Source organism: Triturus cristatus, chromosome 10 (assembly GCF_964204655.1).
Source record: "Triturus cristatus chromosome 10, aTriCri1.1, whole genome shotgun sequence".
Lineage (NCBI taxonomy): Eukaryota > Metazoa > Chordata > Amphibia > Caudata > Salamandridae > Triturus > Triturus cristatus.
The window spans coordinates 428,069,416-428,085,865 of NC_140593.1; the positions used below are offsets into that span (position 1 = coordinate 428,069,416).

Below are 16,450 nucleotides of genomic sequence, written 5' to 3' on the forward strand. Positions count from 1 at the left end.
TGTTGGTTAATTAAGCTTGAAGGACACATTGTTCCTAAATTGTCCATAATTACAGTATCCTGGTTCCCTTAAAAAGTTATTTCGTTTTCTAAAAACAATGACTAACCCGGTCTTAGAACCACTGCAAGAAGCACTGCCCCTCTCTGAGGAGGAAGATACAAAAACAATAAAAATTGCACCAAATTTTAGAAATACAGTTACACTGAGACTGCGAGAAAATGGCTAATCATCTAGGGGTGGCTTAGTAGTTTTCGTGATTGAGGCACACAAATCAAACAAAACAGAGGTATTTTATTTGTGGGTTACATTCCCAGCAGCAAATGCAAGAACAAAACCATTTCACTCTTACACTGAAGGAGATGCACCAGAATATTGTCTGTGCGAGGACATTAAAGTTTCGCTCACGTACCAGGAACATTTATACTGGTTTAAAGGCGCCCTACCCCACATAAGAAGAAGAGTAAGGCTCAGCCCGCTCAGAGGAAAAGGGGCAACATGGCCGATATTTGCGGCCTACACACCACATCCTGACATTGACGCAATGCCACCAGGAGACTTACTCATACATCACAAAGAGTTAAATAAAATCTATAGAAACTTGACACAATTCGTCATGAAGACATTTATAGTCCAACCAGCAATAGTTGCAATAAATGGAACTCAAACTCAGGGTACAGCAACTAAAATCACACCACAAACATTACACGCAGTGATGGGTAAAATGCCCTCTAAACGTGAATAAATGTCATTCTGGGTAGCTCCGAAAACAACACAGCTCGAGGCAGTATTGCCAAATATTACCCTGTATGAAAAACACAGAATGCTAACAATCTGCTTGCCCATGGGGATAACACCACAAGTAGAGGATTGTACCACTTGGAGTACAGTCTTTGCTGCCATCTATACCAGGACTTATGGTATTCCATCATTAGCAGTGATAACAGATGTATTAAGACAAAAACAGAACGAGTGAGGAGCAGAGCCTGCTCTAAACTTAGGGCTGCAGTTACTAGGTAACTATGCCCAGGTATCAGCCATAATACTAGCTAATATTAAAGGGGAAGCAGCTTCAGTGGCAATCCGCCAACGCCTAAGGGAGTTCAGTCCTTTAGAACAGAAACATGAACTACCAAAAATAATTGAAACTGCATATGCAGAATTATTAGGCAGAGACAGTTTGGGTGGGAAAGCATTGAAACCACAACTGATGGGCAGTTCTGAAAAGGACACTTCAAAGCAGACACCTGCTTCAACTAAAAAGAAGTGGGATAATAAAAAACAACAAAACTTTATAGGAAACAGATCTCAAGCCCAAGGGAGATCTCCTCCACAGGGGCCCTCCGAAAAGAGATATAACCTTAGAAATAGAGATAATATTAGGAAACCTGACAGGTATCAGGATACTGATACATGTTCCTCTCGTGCCTTTCAGGGTTCATCGAAAAACTTAGAAAGGGAAGGACGGTCAGACAGTCCAGAGACAAACATCACACTCAAGATTATACTTCTAAAAAAGAAGAAAAGCCAAAGCAAAAGCCACAGTTACAAAAAACGGAAAGGTGCAGGTCTAAAGATCAGACACGCCTAGAATTCTGAGGACTCGACTACTGAACGAGGAATGGGATCTGACGATGCTTGACAGTGCGGCAGAAGTAACAATAGCTCGCCAAAACCTGACGGAGTTTCTGGTGACAGCAGACTTGAATGATTATATCGTGGTAGAAAAACCTGATACTAGGGTGAGTGTCCCACATAAGTTATATAAATAACGCTCCAAATGGAGGGGGACAAAAGTAGAAAAGTGAGAGGTCTCTTTTGGGAGAACCTTACGTAAGGCTATGACATTTTCTTAGCTGAACGAGATTGGCCGCCAGCCTTTGTCATGAATTGCCCTAAAGGGGAAACTGCAATTATGCCGGCATTCTCAGACCATATTTGCAGGCACTTACAACACTCGTATGCGCAGGAGTCGCGGTAGCCCCAGCTCCAGCATTATACAAAAACCATTTTGGATGGGATGAGGATGCAACCCACCACATAATTCCTTTAAATAATACTCCAACTGCACAGAGGCAGTATCCAATAATGCAAGAAGCTAAAAAACAGGTCAGGGAGATCTTAGATCAACTTGAATACCAAGGGATGACGAAACTTGCACCTCTCAAATGAACAATCCTTTGTTTCCTCTCATGAAACTGGACAACTCATATTGTCTAGTTTTAGATTACAGATATTGAAACACTTGCACTAAGACATTTGCAGTAAAAATGCACACAGTGCCGCATTAATAAAAAACATTATGCGGAAAAAATACAAAACAACACTTGATAGCTCAAATTGATTTTTTTGCCAAAATATAGTGCCTAAAAGCAGGTATCTAACAGCATTCTCAGCGCTAGGGTCACACCGGCAATTTTGTCGACTCCCCCAGGGGTATAAGAATAGCCCGGGTTTGTTTTCGGCCAGAGTAACAGAGGTACTACAAAAATTGGATGAAGTGGCATTGTCTTATGTGGATGATATTTATCTGATGGACGATGACCTAGAGGGGCACTTGAACAGAGTAAATACCATAATTTTGGGATTTGCATCTGAGGGCTACAAATTCAACATTAAAAAATCAAAAATTGCCCACCTCAGTGTCCTGTTTTTAGGATAAGAGCTTTCAAGTGAAGGGAAAAGCCTGGCAGCCAATTTTTTAGAAACACGCGCAAACGTACGCAACTTGGTGATCCGTATAATTGCGGGTCAATCTGGGTACACCTATCTAACATATTATGAAGGTGAAACAGTACCAATTGCATACAAATCACATTTGTACACAAATGCTGAGATGCGCTTTGCATCTACAGAAAAGATTCTAACAGCGGTGCAGACTACCGTAGTGAGAGAAAGAGCACTGGCTCTGGGGAAATTAATAATAGTAGTGACTCCAGTCTCAGCCTAAGAGGCTGTGACAAAGGCAAGCGCCCCTAACGTTAGAGCCTTACATCCAAGATGGATACCATGGGCTAATTCTCCCACTGCAACAGATGCAGAATACAGGTATGACCCAAATTTAAAGACACAAGCATTCCTGCAATGCGAACAAGAATATCCTGTACCAAATGAAATAATGCCTCTAGATCAGTATGAATATATAATTTATACTGATGGATCTGCTCAACCGGCCATAGGAAGTAGGCAACAATATAGCACAGGATGTGCAATCGGTAAAGGTTGCATGTGGGATGGAAAGTTCCATCCAAGTTGCACTAAAACGCAATCTCTAGGAGACTGCACGGCACAGTTGGCAGAGTTAAAAAAGCCTTGATACTGGCACTGGTAAATACGCATCGAGAATTCCCCACACTAATTGTGTGTGATTTCTTTTACTGTGTGCAGTTACATAATGAATACTTGCAATCCTGGGTTCAAAACGGGTTCAAAGATGCAAAAGGTGGCACAATTAAGCATAAAATGCTATGGGAACAGGTAGTGAAGTTGAAAAACGAACTACCGAGGGCTCACGTGATACATACACTGACTCATCAGCGTGATGGCGTTCACGTTGAAGGGAATTCATTGGCTGATGAAGCCGCAAAGGGGGCTGTACACACCGCTTTGGTAGCTGCAATCACTCGTTCTAAAACGAGAATAGAACGTGAGATTATGGTAGCTGTTATTGCTTCCCACAAAAACAGCAGAGCAGTACCAAAAAAGTTTCCACTCAAGTACTCCTACAAGTTAGATGCCAATAACATTCCATTTGCTCAGATTCCTGGAGTGGGGGATAGAGTAATTTCAAATATGGATCGTAGGTTAGGTTTAATTCTAGCAGCACACGAAGGGATAGGTTCTGCTCATGCAGGAGTTACGGCGACTGTTCTTTTGTTGAAACAATTCTATTAGTGGCCTGGGTTAACAAAGCAGACCGAAGACATCTTCTTACAGTGCGATATCTGTCAACAGATAAATGGGGCCACAATAGCACGCCAAGCGCAAATCCCATTATTAGACAGCATCAGACTGTCCGTTTGTGTGCGTCCTGCTCGAGATTCCTATTGGTGTGGCCTCAGCGCTGAGCTGATGCTCAAACTGTTATAAAAGATCTGTGAGTCTTCATAGGGACATATGCAATTAGCACATTACATTCTGATCAGGGCCATGCATTTAGCTCCCAGGCTTACAAGGAGGCCATGCGAGGACTGGGTGTAGCATTGCGGTACTCCTCTCCATACCATCCCGAGTGAAATTTCCGTCGTGGAAAGGAAAAACCGAGACTTAAACCAGTCTTTAACAGCTAGAGTATTAGGCACAGGTGAGAGCTGGGTAAAACATCTGTATGGAGTCCAGCGGGCCCTTAACAATATGCCAAGAAGATCTCTAGGGGGGGGATCACTCCATATGAGGTCCTATTTGGGACAAGAATGTGGGTACCTGACCTTGATTGTGAAGGCGCAGTGGCGGATGAAAAACCATTTGACATCCATGATTGTTTGGCTGTTTTACAGGATCTAAATGAATCCAGGACACAACAAAGTAATGTCCACCTGAAGCAGACCGCCACCGGGGAAGTCAAATCAGTCACAGCAAGACCTGTCTGGATCTCAAAATCAGGGATCTGGTCAGAGAGAAAATAGCAGACAAAAAAGAATTTGGGTCATCTTACAGAAAGCCTGTACCAGTCCTAGCAGTGGGAGGAAAGAGAACTGTACTTCTACCGCCTCTTGCCGGAAAAAAGGAGAAAAGATTTGTCTCAATCGACCTAATCAAACCACACTATGTGGCCGATACTAAGTAGTACGCCACGTGGGCTCCAAAGTAGCACACGCCCTCCTCTTGCTACAATTCAAGAAGTTCAAACGGAAAGACTCATCACGTTCGAAGAGCCTCCTGTACAGAATGATGGACTATGAAACAATGCTATGGAACTCGTTCACCTTGAACCTGAAGCTTAACTTTAAAATCAAACTCAACAAGAATGACAAATTGCTATAAGACCAAATACGATTTCAACAATCCTGATGCAATTCCAACAATTGATCGAACTGCTTCTGGCTACTTCATAAACTTCATAAACTTTGAAACGTTTTCTTTGGATCCAAGTGAACCAGAAATGACGCCAGCCCAAAAATCACGCAAGCAGCAAGTTAAAGACTTTCTGAACTTTTTTAAAAAGACTTACCTGGTATCACCGTGGATAGAGCTATGGATAATTACCGGGGTATATTTCTTTCTTTTCTGGCTAGGCTTAGTGATAATTTTTAACATGCTTATTAATGGACAATACATTCAGCAAAGCTCTGCAGCTCAAAATGTGAATTTAATTTTGAAACCACATTAATCATCTAATCGAGAACAAAGAGACTTGTCATCAATGAACATTACAGCAGTTCCTATACCAAATGGTATAGTTTAGGACAAGGTTGATTTCGACATATTCGGCCTGAACAAACTTTTAAAAATTCCACATTTATTTAAAATACAATTGAGTGATATCATTACCTCAAGTACATTTTCCGATGATTGGGATTTTGAAACTGTTAATAACATGTTGTCTGATTTGGAAATATCTGCTGTGTTTTCTTATAGTGAAACATTGGAATGCATGTTTGCACAAAAATGTCCTTATTTTTCAGGGTTCAATATGTCTGACCCAGCCTCATATTATTATAAGGTTGCACCAACATAAGCACAGAAAAATATATTAACAAACACCAAACAGATTTACTCTGCATCCTTTATTTTCCAGTTGTCTGAACAAGGTTACGACTTATGGAAAGACACCATAGACTTAAAATCATTCTGGGGTACTAGAAATTGGCAAGTGCAGGCGATAGAAGCTTTATTTAGAGCATGCCTCATCCCTCAACAATTCATGTTTTTGAACGAGACAGTGCAACAGATGTCTTGCCTTGGGCTAGCCAAGAATAAAGACTTGAACACACCTCGGCTGCCATCACCATCACTGACCGAGGGTAACGAAACGTCACAGAAGGGGATTACAATAGATGACATTATACAATGCAACAGATCAGACCCAGATTGGAAGAAATGGTTGATTTGGCCCACAGACACCAATGGTTGTCAGGAAAGATTCATGGGTAAAAACGAAGGATTCACAATCCATAGGCCAGATCTGCGCTATGTACAGAGACAACATACAGGGTTAGTGACATCATACAGTGTTGGGAAGTTGTGCCTCGATTGGCTAAAATCCTCAACACTCACACAGGCGAAACAACACTTATCCTTATTCACACAGTATATGGAACTTAGGGATTTTTTTATTAGGTCCCAGGAAACCACGTCAGAAATGTGCCAGAAATGCTGGCATTTATGCTGCCTACAATGAAATACGGAAAATATCCTAACAAGAGGCCACGGAGAGACTACGGGAAATGGACCATATAAATCTAGAAAAATCTCTAGCAGTGGTAGGCAATGGGTTAACAACATTGGCCTCCAAGATATATTCCTTAGGCAACATTATATCTTCTGCGAGAGACATACTAGAACAGGATTTGGCCATATTACAACACGGGCAATCTCAATTACGTTATACTGCTAAGCTGGATGCTGCAATCCTTGTGTGCAGGTGCCATGGCGTTTTAAAAACAGCACGTCTCTGTTTTCTGAATACAATCTAACAGATAGAAATGGCACAAAGGGGAGCAAAATATACAATGCTGCGTATTGAAAAACTGGATAGATTACCATTTACAGTGGCAGAATCCCCATCCACGGAATGGCTAATCCATGGCCACATAACTCTACCGGTCACTACTTTTCAGTTTCAATATTGCCTTGAACAAAAGCAGGCAGGCAGATATGAAAAATGGGTAAGGAATACATGAAGGAATCTTGGGAATTACCATACTGATTTCGATGCCGTAGTGGGGATCGAGAAGTGTTTCTTAGCAGTACAAACTGCAAAAATGCTTTAAGTGGATCACTCATATGTCAGGATATAATGCTGCACGGGGCTTGTAATGGCTCTGTAGTGAACTTGTCCTGTCATCTGAGGGATTCCCCAGCTGCAGTGATTACTCCAGTATTCGGGCTACTTTCAAATGGGAGTTACTTGATGCTGAACGATTAAGGCTGCTGTGGAATGCTTCCGGGCACTGCATATCTGGTAACAGTGAGCTCCAGGGTTACTTGTTGCATTGCATGCAAGTATTGTTTCCACCAACACATACAGTCAGGGAGGCGTCGTTATGGCCGTCACTGAAGGTTTCTTTAATACGGTTTGATACTCTGAGCAGAATGAAAGCCATGCTTTTACAGAAGTCTGTGCCCTTAACCTCTGCTCGAGATACTTTTGATCTCCAGATCGCAAGGTCTTCAGCAGAGATACAGACGCTTATTCATACGAACTGCCCATTCCATTTTGTAGAAATCATAAATCGTATCTTTAACATCTCTGATATGACTGGCATTGTCCACCTATTTAAGACGATAGGTTCTGGACTTCTAAGCACCTTTGAGACGGTACTTGGAGTTATACCAAACTTCATACACTCCGTATTTGGAAGCATCTTTGGAGGACTTCTGCTAATCCTGTTTCTAATAGCAAGTATCCTGATTGTCTTCTATCTGCTATGCGATGGATGTCCCAGTCACCAAGGAGATGGAAAAAGCACTCCTGGAGTGGGAATACCATCACCGCATGGTACAACATCAAGGCACGCCTCGCCTAAGGGAACTAAGTGCATCTTGGTTCCTGTCATTTCAACTAGTCTGGATGGACTGCATCTTACCTGTCCTCCGATGCCTGTTTTGCACAGAAGAATGCGTGTTAGACCTTTATTTGACACTCCCATCATGTGCGCAGCCGGACGTGAATGCTGTACTGGACCCGATAATGGCCCATGTTCTGAAATGTCCCCAGCGTATTCCAATGTTGAAGGCGGTATTCCTTGAGCCACCGCAGGTAGTAACTGCACCTGTTTGTATGGACATCGGCTCCTCCACTGACACCCAGGCTTTGGGCGGCACAAAGGCTGCCCCAGCACTGGCTGCGGATAGCATGGAACAGCATCTGTGCTCAATTGACGTACTCTGCGAGGTGCTACTGGGGCCGTCTACTGCGGAAGCAAGTAACGAAAATGTTGCGTCTATCAGCCAGGACACAAACAATTGACTCATTTTGACTTGTCGTGTGCTAGATAAATTCACCTTTTTTTAAACAATCTCAAAATTTGGAACTCGAAAACAAAATTAACATTCCTTTCATTTATTGGTCATAAATGGCTTTCTAATGCTTATAGTGGTTCGGTCTATAACTACGGACACTTTTAGAGCTATACTTTGCAAACAGTTTTTTTTTAACACCTTTTACGTTTTCTAGAATTGTTTTTAGAAGTTTTAAACATTTTAGCAAAATGAATGTTCTATGAACTTTGAGAATACCTATATCTAGTTAGGCTAGTAATACGCTAATACCTTACATATCTTGTCCAATCGGAAGAGGAGTGGGTGTTATATTCCAGATAGGTACCTTATATAGGCGCAGGTAATATCGCAACCTTTCACCTATATTCTTTCCCACATTACATACATAACGGTTTTTAGGCACTGACCTTTTACCTAGAAACAACACTGCATTCAGAACACAGGTTTTTCCCTAGTTCGAATATCATACATTATGCATGAGGCTTCTTGGAAGCACAACAGGGCTAACAGCAGGACTGACATCTCCTGTATAATATCTCTGTATAAAGTTCGGGCCCGACGTTATCCTTTAGGCCGACACAGTAACACAGCAAGGTAGGACCCCTGGGGAGACCTGTGGGTATATCTACATCATGTCTTGCTTTAGAAAGACAGAGGAGACCGTGACTTCCCGGCTGACACACTGACCAGAGACACTGAGGTTCCTGCAAGCAGACACTCCAGCTCACAGTGGTCTAACATCCTTCGCGGGGTGTCGAGCTCGAGACCAGGACGGGGTCCCATATTCTCATTCTCAGGTAATGGGGTTCACTAGATCCTAGAGGGATTCTTGGCATAACATCTACACAGATGCTAGGTACATTTAGGTACATCTAGTTAGGAAGACATCGTAGGAGTACATACTTTTATCATGTGTTTTATATACTTGTATGTATTCATGATTATTGCAAAATGGTAGATCTGTACCATCCTTTTACTTTTGTAGTACTGCTAATCATATATCTCTGCTACTGTCTAATGGTTGTTGCAGCTCATCTATTCTACGCTAGAATAACAACTGTTCAATAAATTCTTATTGAAACACCCAGTATGTTTATTCTGTTTATCTCTGAGACAAACTAAGTGAGCACGAGTGACTGAGCGAAAAGTAGTATACTGTTTCCACGATCCTGGGGGATCAGGGTTGTCATGTTCTGAGGTTGCCAGAAACCATTCTCTCCCCGATAAGAGGAGATTCTAGTGGCACTGTGAGCTAGTTGATACAGACAGGCTAACGTATCCGGTGGGGGTGCACGGAATCAGTCTGCCACCAATCCCACAGTTTGTTATCCAAATGCACAGATCCTGTATATCCTCATATTACAGATGACAGCCCCAGTAGGTTTGGCTCTATCATCATGTTCAGCTCTTGGTTGGGAATGGCGAGGGGTCTGCTTCTGGTCAGGGTTGGGTCGAACAGCTCCCACTGCAGATTTTGTGCAGTCTATCTTGCCTAGTATCGCTTATTGTCGGATACAATGGGGGGCGGGCAGTGAGTCTTGTTGTGTTAGATACAGGATTTGGTTGAGAAAGGTGTTGGTGACGAGACGACTGTTAAATTGTAATAGCCCCATTATTTAGATAATGTCTACAATTTTGTGACTGATTGGTGTGAAGCTCATGAAAATGTGGATTTCCAACCTCCTGCTGTTCTAGCCATTGCTATGCTTCTGCTAATGGTTCTTTCTGCTGCTCATTATTTTTCTGTCACTGATCTAAAATACATTCTTTGGCGGTACTATTTATTTCAATAATAGGTCTTTGTCCGGATTACCATTGACTAGTAGGAGTCATAGGCTCCGCTGCGCTTCTTAGGACTATGCAGAAAGACAGACCATCTGTAAAAATATTTTAAAAGGGTTGTTACTTGCTCATCATTTCAGACACACAGCAAAGTTGTAGGGACAGTGCAGTTAAATGGTGTTAGACCTGGCATCCTTGGTGTGGTTTTCCTTGACTTTTTGCCTCTACCGCCTATGTTTTTGATGCTGTGCTGGATTTTGTTTTTGCTGGCTTTGTGCACTTTGCCACTGCTGATCAGTGTCACACTGCAAGTGCTCCCTGTGTAACTTGATATTGTGCTTGGTTCTCCCTGATTGGCATTTTCTTTTACCAGTAGATCCCTAGTGAGGTGCACTGAGTGTGCCAGGGCTGGTAAATCAAATGCTACTAGTGAGCTTGCAGCGCTGATTGTGCCACCCGCATGAGTAGCCTGGAAAAGACGTCTCAGGCCTGCCACCGCAGTGCCTGTGCACAGTTTGTACATAGGACACCCCTATGTTAGGCCCAAGGTACACCCCTGGGCAGGGTGCAGTGTATGTGAAAAGTAGGACACGCCGACCAGCTGCTTACATCCTGATTACATCCTGAAAGCCGCGAGGGGAACGGCTGCTCCCTCGGGGGTCCGACCTTGTTTCCCTGTTCCACATCCATCGGGACTGCCGTGAGGGGAACGGTCTAGCCTACTACATCTCCCAGCGGCCCTGTTGGCGCAGGAGGACAGCGTCATCACACAGGCGCCCACGGCCCATATCTGCGCCTCTTGCCTCCAGCAGCGCGGGACGTGCCGACCAGCTGCTTACATCCTGATTACACCCTGAGAGCCGCGAGGGGAACGGCTGCTCCCTCGGGGGTCCGACCTTGTTTCCCTGTTCCATGTCCATCGGGACTGCCGTGAGGGGAACGGTCCAGCCTACTACATCTCCCAGCGGCCCTGTTGGCGCAGGAGGACAGCGTCATCACACAGGCGCCCACGGCCCATATCTGCGCCTCTTGCCTCCCGCAGCGCGGGACGCGCCGACCAGCTGCTTACATCCTGATTACATCCTGAGAGCCGCGAGGGGAACGGCTGCTCCCTCGGGGGTCCGACCTTGTTTCCCTGTTCCACGTCCATTGGGACTGCCGTGAGGGGAACGGTCTTGCCTACTACATCTCCCAGCGGCCCTGTTGGCGCAGGAGGACAGCGTCATCACACAGGCGCCCACGGCCCATATCTGCGCCTCTTGCCTCCTGCAGCGCGGGACGCGCGCGGGCAGCGCCCGGGCAAAGCCCGGGCCAAGGGCGGGCCCATCCTTGCCCGTTAGTGCCAGGAGGAGACAGGACTGGGCCCCCCCTCTAACCTCGATGATAAGGGCTCCAAGGTACATTGCCTTGATATCGCTATAAGACCTGCGAACACCCCGAATGATAATTGAGTCATTTTCATATCTAAGCCGTTGACGAACTAGGTCTACAAGCCCATTGTTTCATCTTTGTATTTCCGTTGAAGCTCTCTCTCAAGATAGTTATTGTTACTGAATGGGCAAGAGGAGAGCAATGGAGGGTGGGGGCACCGTGGGGAGTAAAAAGGGTAAAAAGACCAAAATAGCCAGACTTGCACCCAGCAATTGTGTCCTAGACAGAATTGAGAGTATTGTCACCGACTGCGAGGAAATATTGGGAGGTAACATCACGGTGATTGCTGTGGGTGACGAGGGAGGGTCGGGTAATAATTCTCACAAGGTCATTCCGAACATGTTAAAAAATTTTTTTTTAAAATCACACGCCCCAGTCCCATTTCCCACAGTTCACTAATGGATGACACGAGGTTTACCTCTGCACTGGACTCCCCTGCACCCCGGTCCAAACCTTCTGAGTCAGGGGCCTCCGGTCCTAAGAAAATCGGTGATGAGTTTCTGCAATCTATCCCATGTTCTAATCGATTCTTAGCGCTGGACTCTGTAGCGGAGGCAGTAGTTAGTCCATCTAGGAAAAGGTGTGATCTTGTTAAGGCAGTGGCCCCTTTGATTCCCTGCATCTGCAAAGTATCTTTTGAGGGTCTTATGGAGAAAGTTGAAATCCTTCAAAGTGAGGTAGTCTCACTTAGAAAGACAATTGAGACTTTAAACGTTAAACTAAGCCCTTCCCTGCCTTCCCCAACTCTCCAGTCCAAAGCTACTTCCGCTTCTGTGGCCATCCCAATCGACAGACCCCAGATTGTCTCCTCTGATAAGATATTCACTAGGGGACCACGAGGACGGTCTAATTGTGAAACCGCCCCACCTTCCCTGCCCTCTCTCCCTAATCCCAAGAGAAATTACGCGGAAAAACCAAGCTTATGCGGGCCCCATCGTAACATTGAAAATTCTAGGGGGGTTAATACTAGGGTTCCTCAAGGCCACCTACCTAACGAGCAGCATGTCCCGACCAATAACACCCGGACATCCGGACCACATTGTACAGATAGGGTGCCAATTAATAGGAAAACAGTATATATGGCGAAAGTCCCCAAACCCTCCCCCAATCAGGGGTATGAAGGTGGAGAATCACTTCGCAATAAGGTTATACATTGGCTGCGCCATGTTAGGGGCTGTAGATCCATCATTAGGGAGGACATCATCAGCGTAAGGAGGTTATCGGACCATAACTCCCAGCACGACTGCATCGAGTTGGAATTAGTAGATGCTGTTCTGGCTGAGAACCTAGTGGCCTTGGAATTCCGCATTTCCTCCCCAGAGCCCTCGTCTATACAAATCAGGAGCACACCCCTCTGGGTTCTGAGCTCTGGGGCTTTCAGAATGTTGGTGAACTTGTCATGTCCGAAAATAAGTTTATGAGAGACATGACTTCTCTACCTACCTCGACGCCTCTGAAGCCTTTATTCTTTGACCTGGGTAGGCATTCTATTCAAGATACAGCACGTCTGCGCCCTCTTCTTTTTTGGGCCCGCATCAGAAGGACTGCCGAATTGTCTAATTATGCGGCAGCTCTTGATGAATTGTTACTAGCCGACACAGGGAGTAAGATCAAATGGCTATCGGACCTTCGGAAACTTTTAACCACCATTGGTCTAAAAGAGGCATGGTGTAGTCAGATCCCACCGACAAAGCAGGTTCTAAAAATAATTTATTGGGAATGGGTGCAGACACAGGTCTTTCAAAATCCCAGACTAGGGAAATTAACTGAGGGATTCTTTCAGCACAAAACCATCTGTAAAATGGAACCCTATTTGGATTTTATCCAGACCCCCAGAGATAGGGCATTATACATGAAGATGAGATTTGGGACACTCCCTACCAACAGTGTAATTGCAAGCTGGAAAGGTATAAATATGACACTTACACCTTGCCCGGGATGTGCCTATCATAACGAGTCCATTGCACATCTCTTGTTTGCCTGTCCGGCGTACAGGTCTGCCAGAAACAGGTGGCTAAAGCCGGTTTGCCAACTACTAGGACCAATGAGCCATCGTAATGCACTCCGCATCCTATGTACAGATACTTCATCACTTACTTTGATATGCGGGGTGGCCAAATTCTTGGGCTGTGCTTGGCTAACAAGAAGCAAGATTTTGGCAAGGAAGGCAAATTGTCCCATTGGTCCAGACATGAATTGTGATTAGAGTCCAGTCAATTGGTGGTATTAATTCTGGGTCTCTCTTTCACACAGGTTTTTGGCTAACACTTATAGTTTTACACCTTTTATGGCTTTTAAAAACAAAAACAAAAAATCAAAAAACATGGATTGGAAATTGAATTCCATAAAGCTGTACTAGGTTATGATTTAATTGCTTTTTAAAAAACTCTGTATATATCTCTCTTTTTTTAATCTGAAATTGTACTGCTTTTATGATATTTTTTATATCGAATAAAGCTAAACCTGGAGTAACATGTCCTAAGAGTGAAGTACTGCCAATTTCGTTTTTTTACCATTGAAAGGCTATCTTGTCCATAGGACGGAATGGGGAATGCTTTGTAACATTTTACAAGCATATTTTCCCATAGGGATAAGATAGAAAATTGGTAGGAAATTGGGGTCTGGTATCCCTGAACTCAGTATTTAGCAAGGATGGTTTTTAAAGTCTGTGTTTGAAAATAGCACTTTTAGAAAGTGGCTATTTTCTTGTTCAACCTTTTTGTGTGCCTCTGCCTGTTTGTGGATTGACTGTCTGGTTTCAGTGTGACAGAGACCAAGGATGTGCATTTGGTGTGGTGTCCTTTTGTGGTGTTTTCACTGTGTTACTGTGAGTGTTGATACAAATACTTTAAACATTGCCTTTGGGATAAGCCTGTCTGCTCGTGCCAAGCTACCAAGGGGGTGAGTGGGGGTTATCTAAAGTGTGTATACCCCTTGCCCTGACTCGACAGAAGGGTCCCTATTTGGACAAAGGTACCTACCACTGCCAACTAGAGACCCCCATTTCTAACAAATTGTTATTGCATTTAGTTTTTAATGGCCAGGGAGTGTGCTTTCAAAGGGGTAAGTATTGTAGACAGGAGGTTTCCTACTTAGGTCACCTACTGTCAAAGGGAGGGGGTAGGAGATTAGCTCTTTGGCGAACTAACACATTAAATGAGGTGCATGGGGTGCATGAGCCTTTACCCTGAATGCCTGAAACAGTCTTTTGGGCAACTAACACTTGGGCAACTAACAAACTGCGCTTTCTTTAGCTTCTGTGCTTGTTGTGCGCTTTCTGTCTTTGATGCTACTGCAAGAGCCCTCCCAAGCTGTCTAGCGGTTGGTCATGACGGTGGCCGTCTTCATAAGACAATCGGTTGGACTTGTTTTAGCCACTGATCTTACAGTTATTGTACACCATGCTGTGAACATGCCCTTGAATAAACAGAGACACAGCACCTCACCAGTGCACATCTAACTGCCTATAAATTAGCTTTGTTTGCCAAAAATCTCATGATTAAAAAATTTGTCACCTTGAAGTCAGCCATGTTACTGCCCCTACTTTCTGCCAAATGATGGAATTGAAAAGGAGATGAAAGGACAGGTAGACTAGACTTATGTTCCCTTATCTGATCCTTAAGGAGAACTATAGGTTGATGGCTTGTAGTGAGGACATGGGATTAACTGCAGACATTGCTAAGTTGGCATACGCTAGTATATGCTTGGCCGTCATTTTGACGTCTTTGCACACGGTACTACATGCCTCTGTTCTCGTAAATATTCTGCTTGCACTTTTTCACATGAGAACTGTCTGCCTTTCACACATCTAGCTGTACACTGTGCTCCTCGTCAGCATAGCGTGTTCAAGGTCGAAAAACAATGTATGCTGTTGATTCACTTTGGTCAGTCCCACGCCTGTAGACATAACATAGAACACAGCTGCACTACTGAAACTCGGGTGCTTTTAATATGGCATTGTATGCGTGTAGAGGCACTTGGAGAAAATCATTCCAACGAAGAAGAGCTGTGCTTGTCCGGTGATGTAAATCCTTGCATCTAAACCTGGAGGTATGGGGTCCCCCTGACAAAGCCTAGAGGTCTTCTATAATTATGATAAACTAGCTCTTAGCACGGGGAGGGGGGTAAGGCGCTGTAGTTCTGTTTCCACTGTCATTATAATATGGTTTCCCCTTTTGTGCTTTATGGAATTGTAACAATGCTGATTATATTGTTCTTATGAACTTTGCTACTAGTATTGGCTCGTGTACTGCATTATAGAGCACATGAGTTAAAATAAACATTTTAAACTATACTGTGTCTCTGTATACTCACGTTTTTGGACAAGTATGAGTGTTTGGACGAAAAAGTGTTCTTGTTCCCACGATTCCTGAGAGGGACGGAGTGACGAGTTCTAGGATGTCTAATCATTGGTAGCTTCCCTGTAGTACGGAGAACGAATGAGACACTATATCTAGTCAGATTGGGGTTCTGGGCACCAAGGTGGGTTTTTTGGTATACCACTACACACCGAGGTCCTGGTTTCCTGCGCATAGTTCTGTGTATTTGCAGAATCCCTGGAACAGGCTCTTGTTTAAATTCCCAGGTGGCACCACCATTATTGCTCTTGTTACCACAACACTACATACAGTCGCAGAGACATCACAAGTCCCTTATTAGTTAGCCTGAGTAACTGGGTTGTGAATTGTGAGTAAGTGTAGTGTCCACCAGAAAGTAACTGATAATGTGGAAAGGAATAATTTGTTTGCAGATCAGACAGCTAAGGAAAATGGCCAAGAGGAAATGAAAAGAATGTTTGTAGCAGGCCCAGCTGGGTGGGTACCGAAAGTCACGATGTTTAAGTTGAAAGTAGAAACAGAAAGGACAGGGGAACCCTACTCACTAACGGAACCAGGGTAATGGTTATTTAAGGGGAAACAACGGTTCCTGTGGACTCATAAAAAATGATTCAAGCAATATATTTTGCACAATCGCAATAGAAAGAGGGTAGAATAATGTCAGAGGGCAAGGAACCACCAACACATTTGTACAATTATGACTTTGTTTTATAAACACAACAGACTTATTATATACATTG

At 43.9% G+C, this 16,450-nt stretch overlaps 1 protein-coding gene across 2 annotated transcripts in view; it reads right to left on the bottom strand.

Moving 5' to 3' along the window:
* Nucleotides 1-16,450, bottom strand: part of ODAD2 (outer dynein arm docking complex subunit 2) — a 1,108,894-nt gene that overhangs the window by 253,194 nt on the left and 839,250 nt on the right. The window lies entirely within an intron of this gene.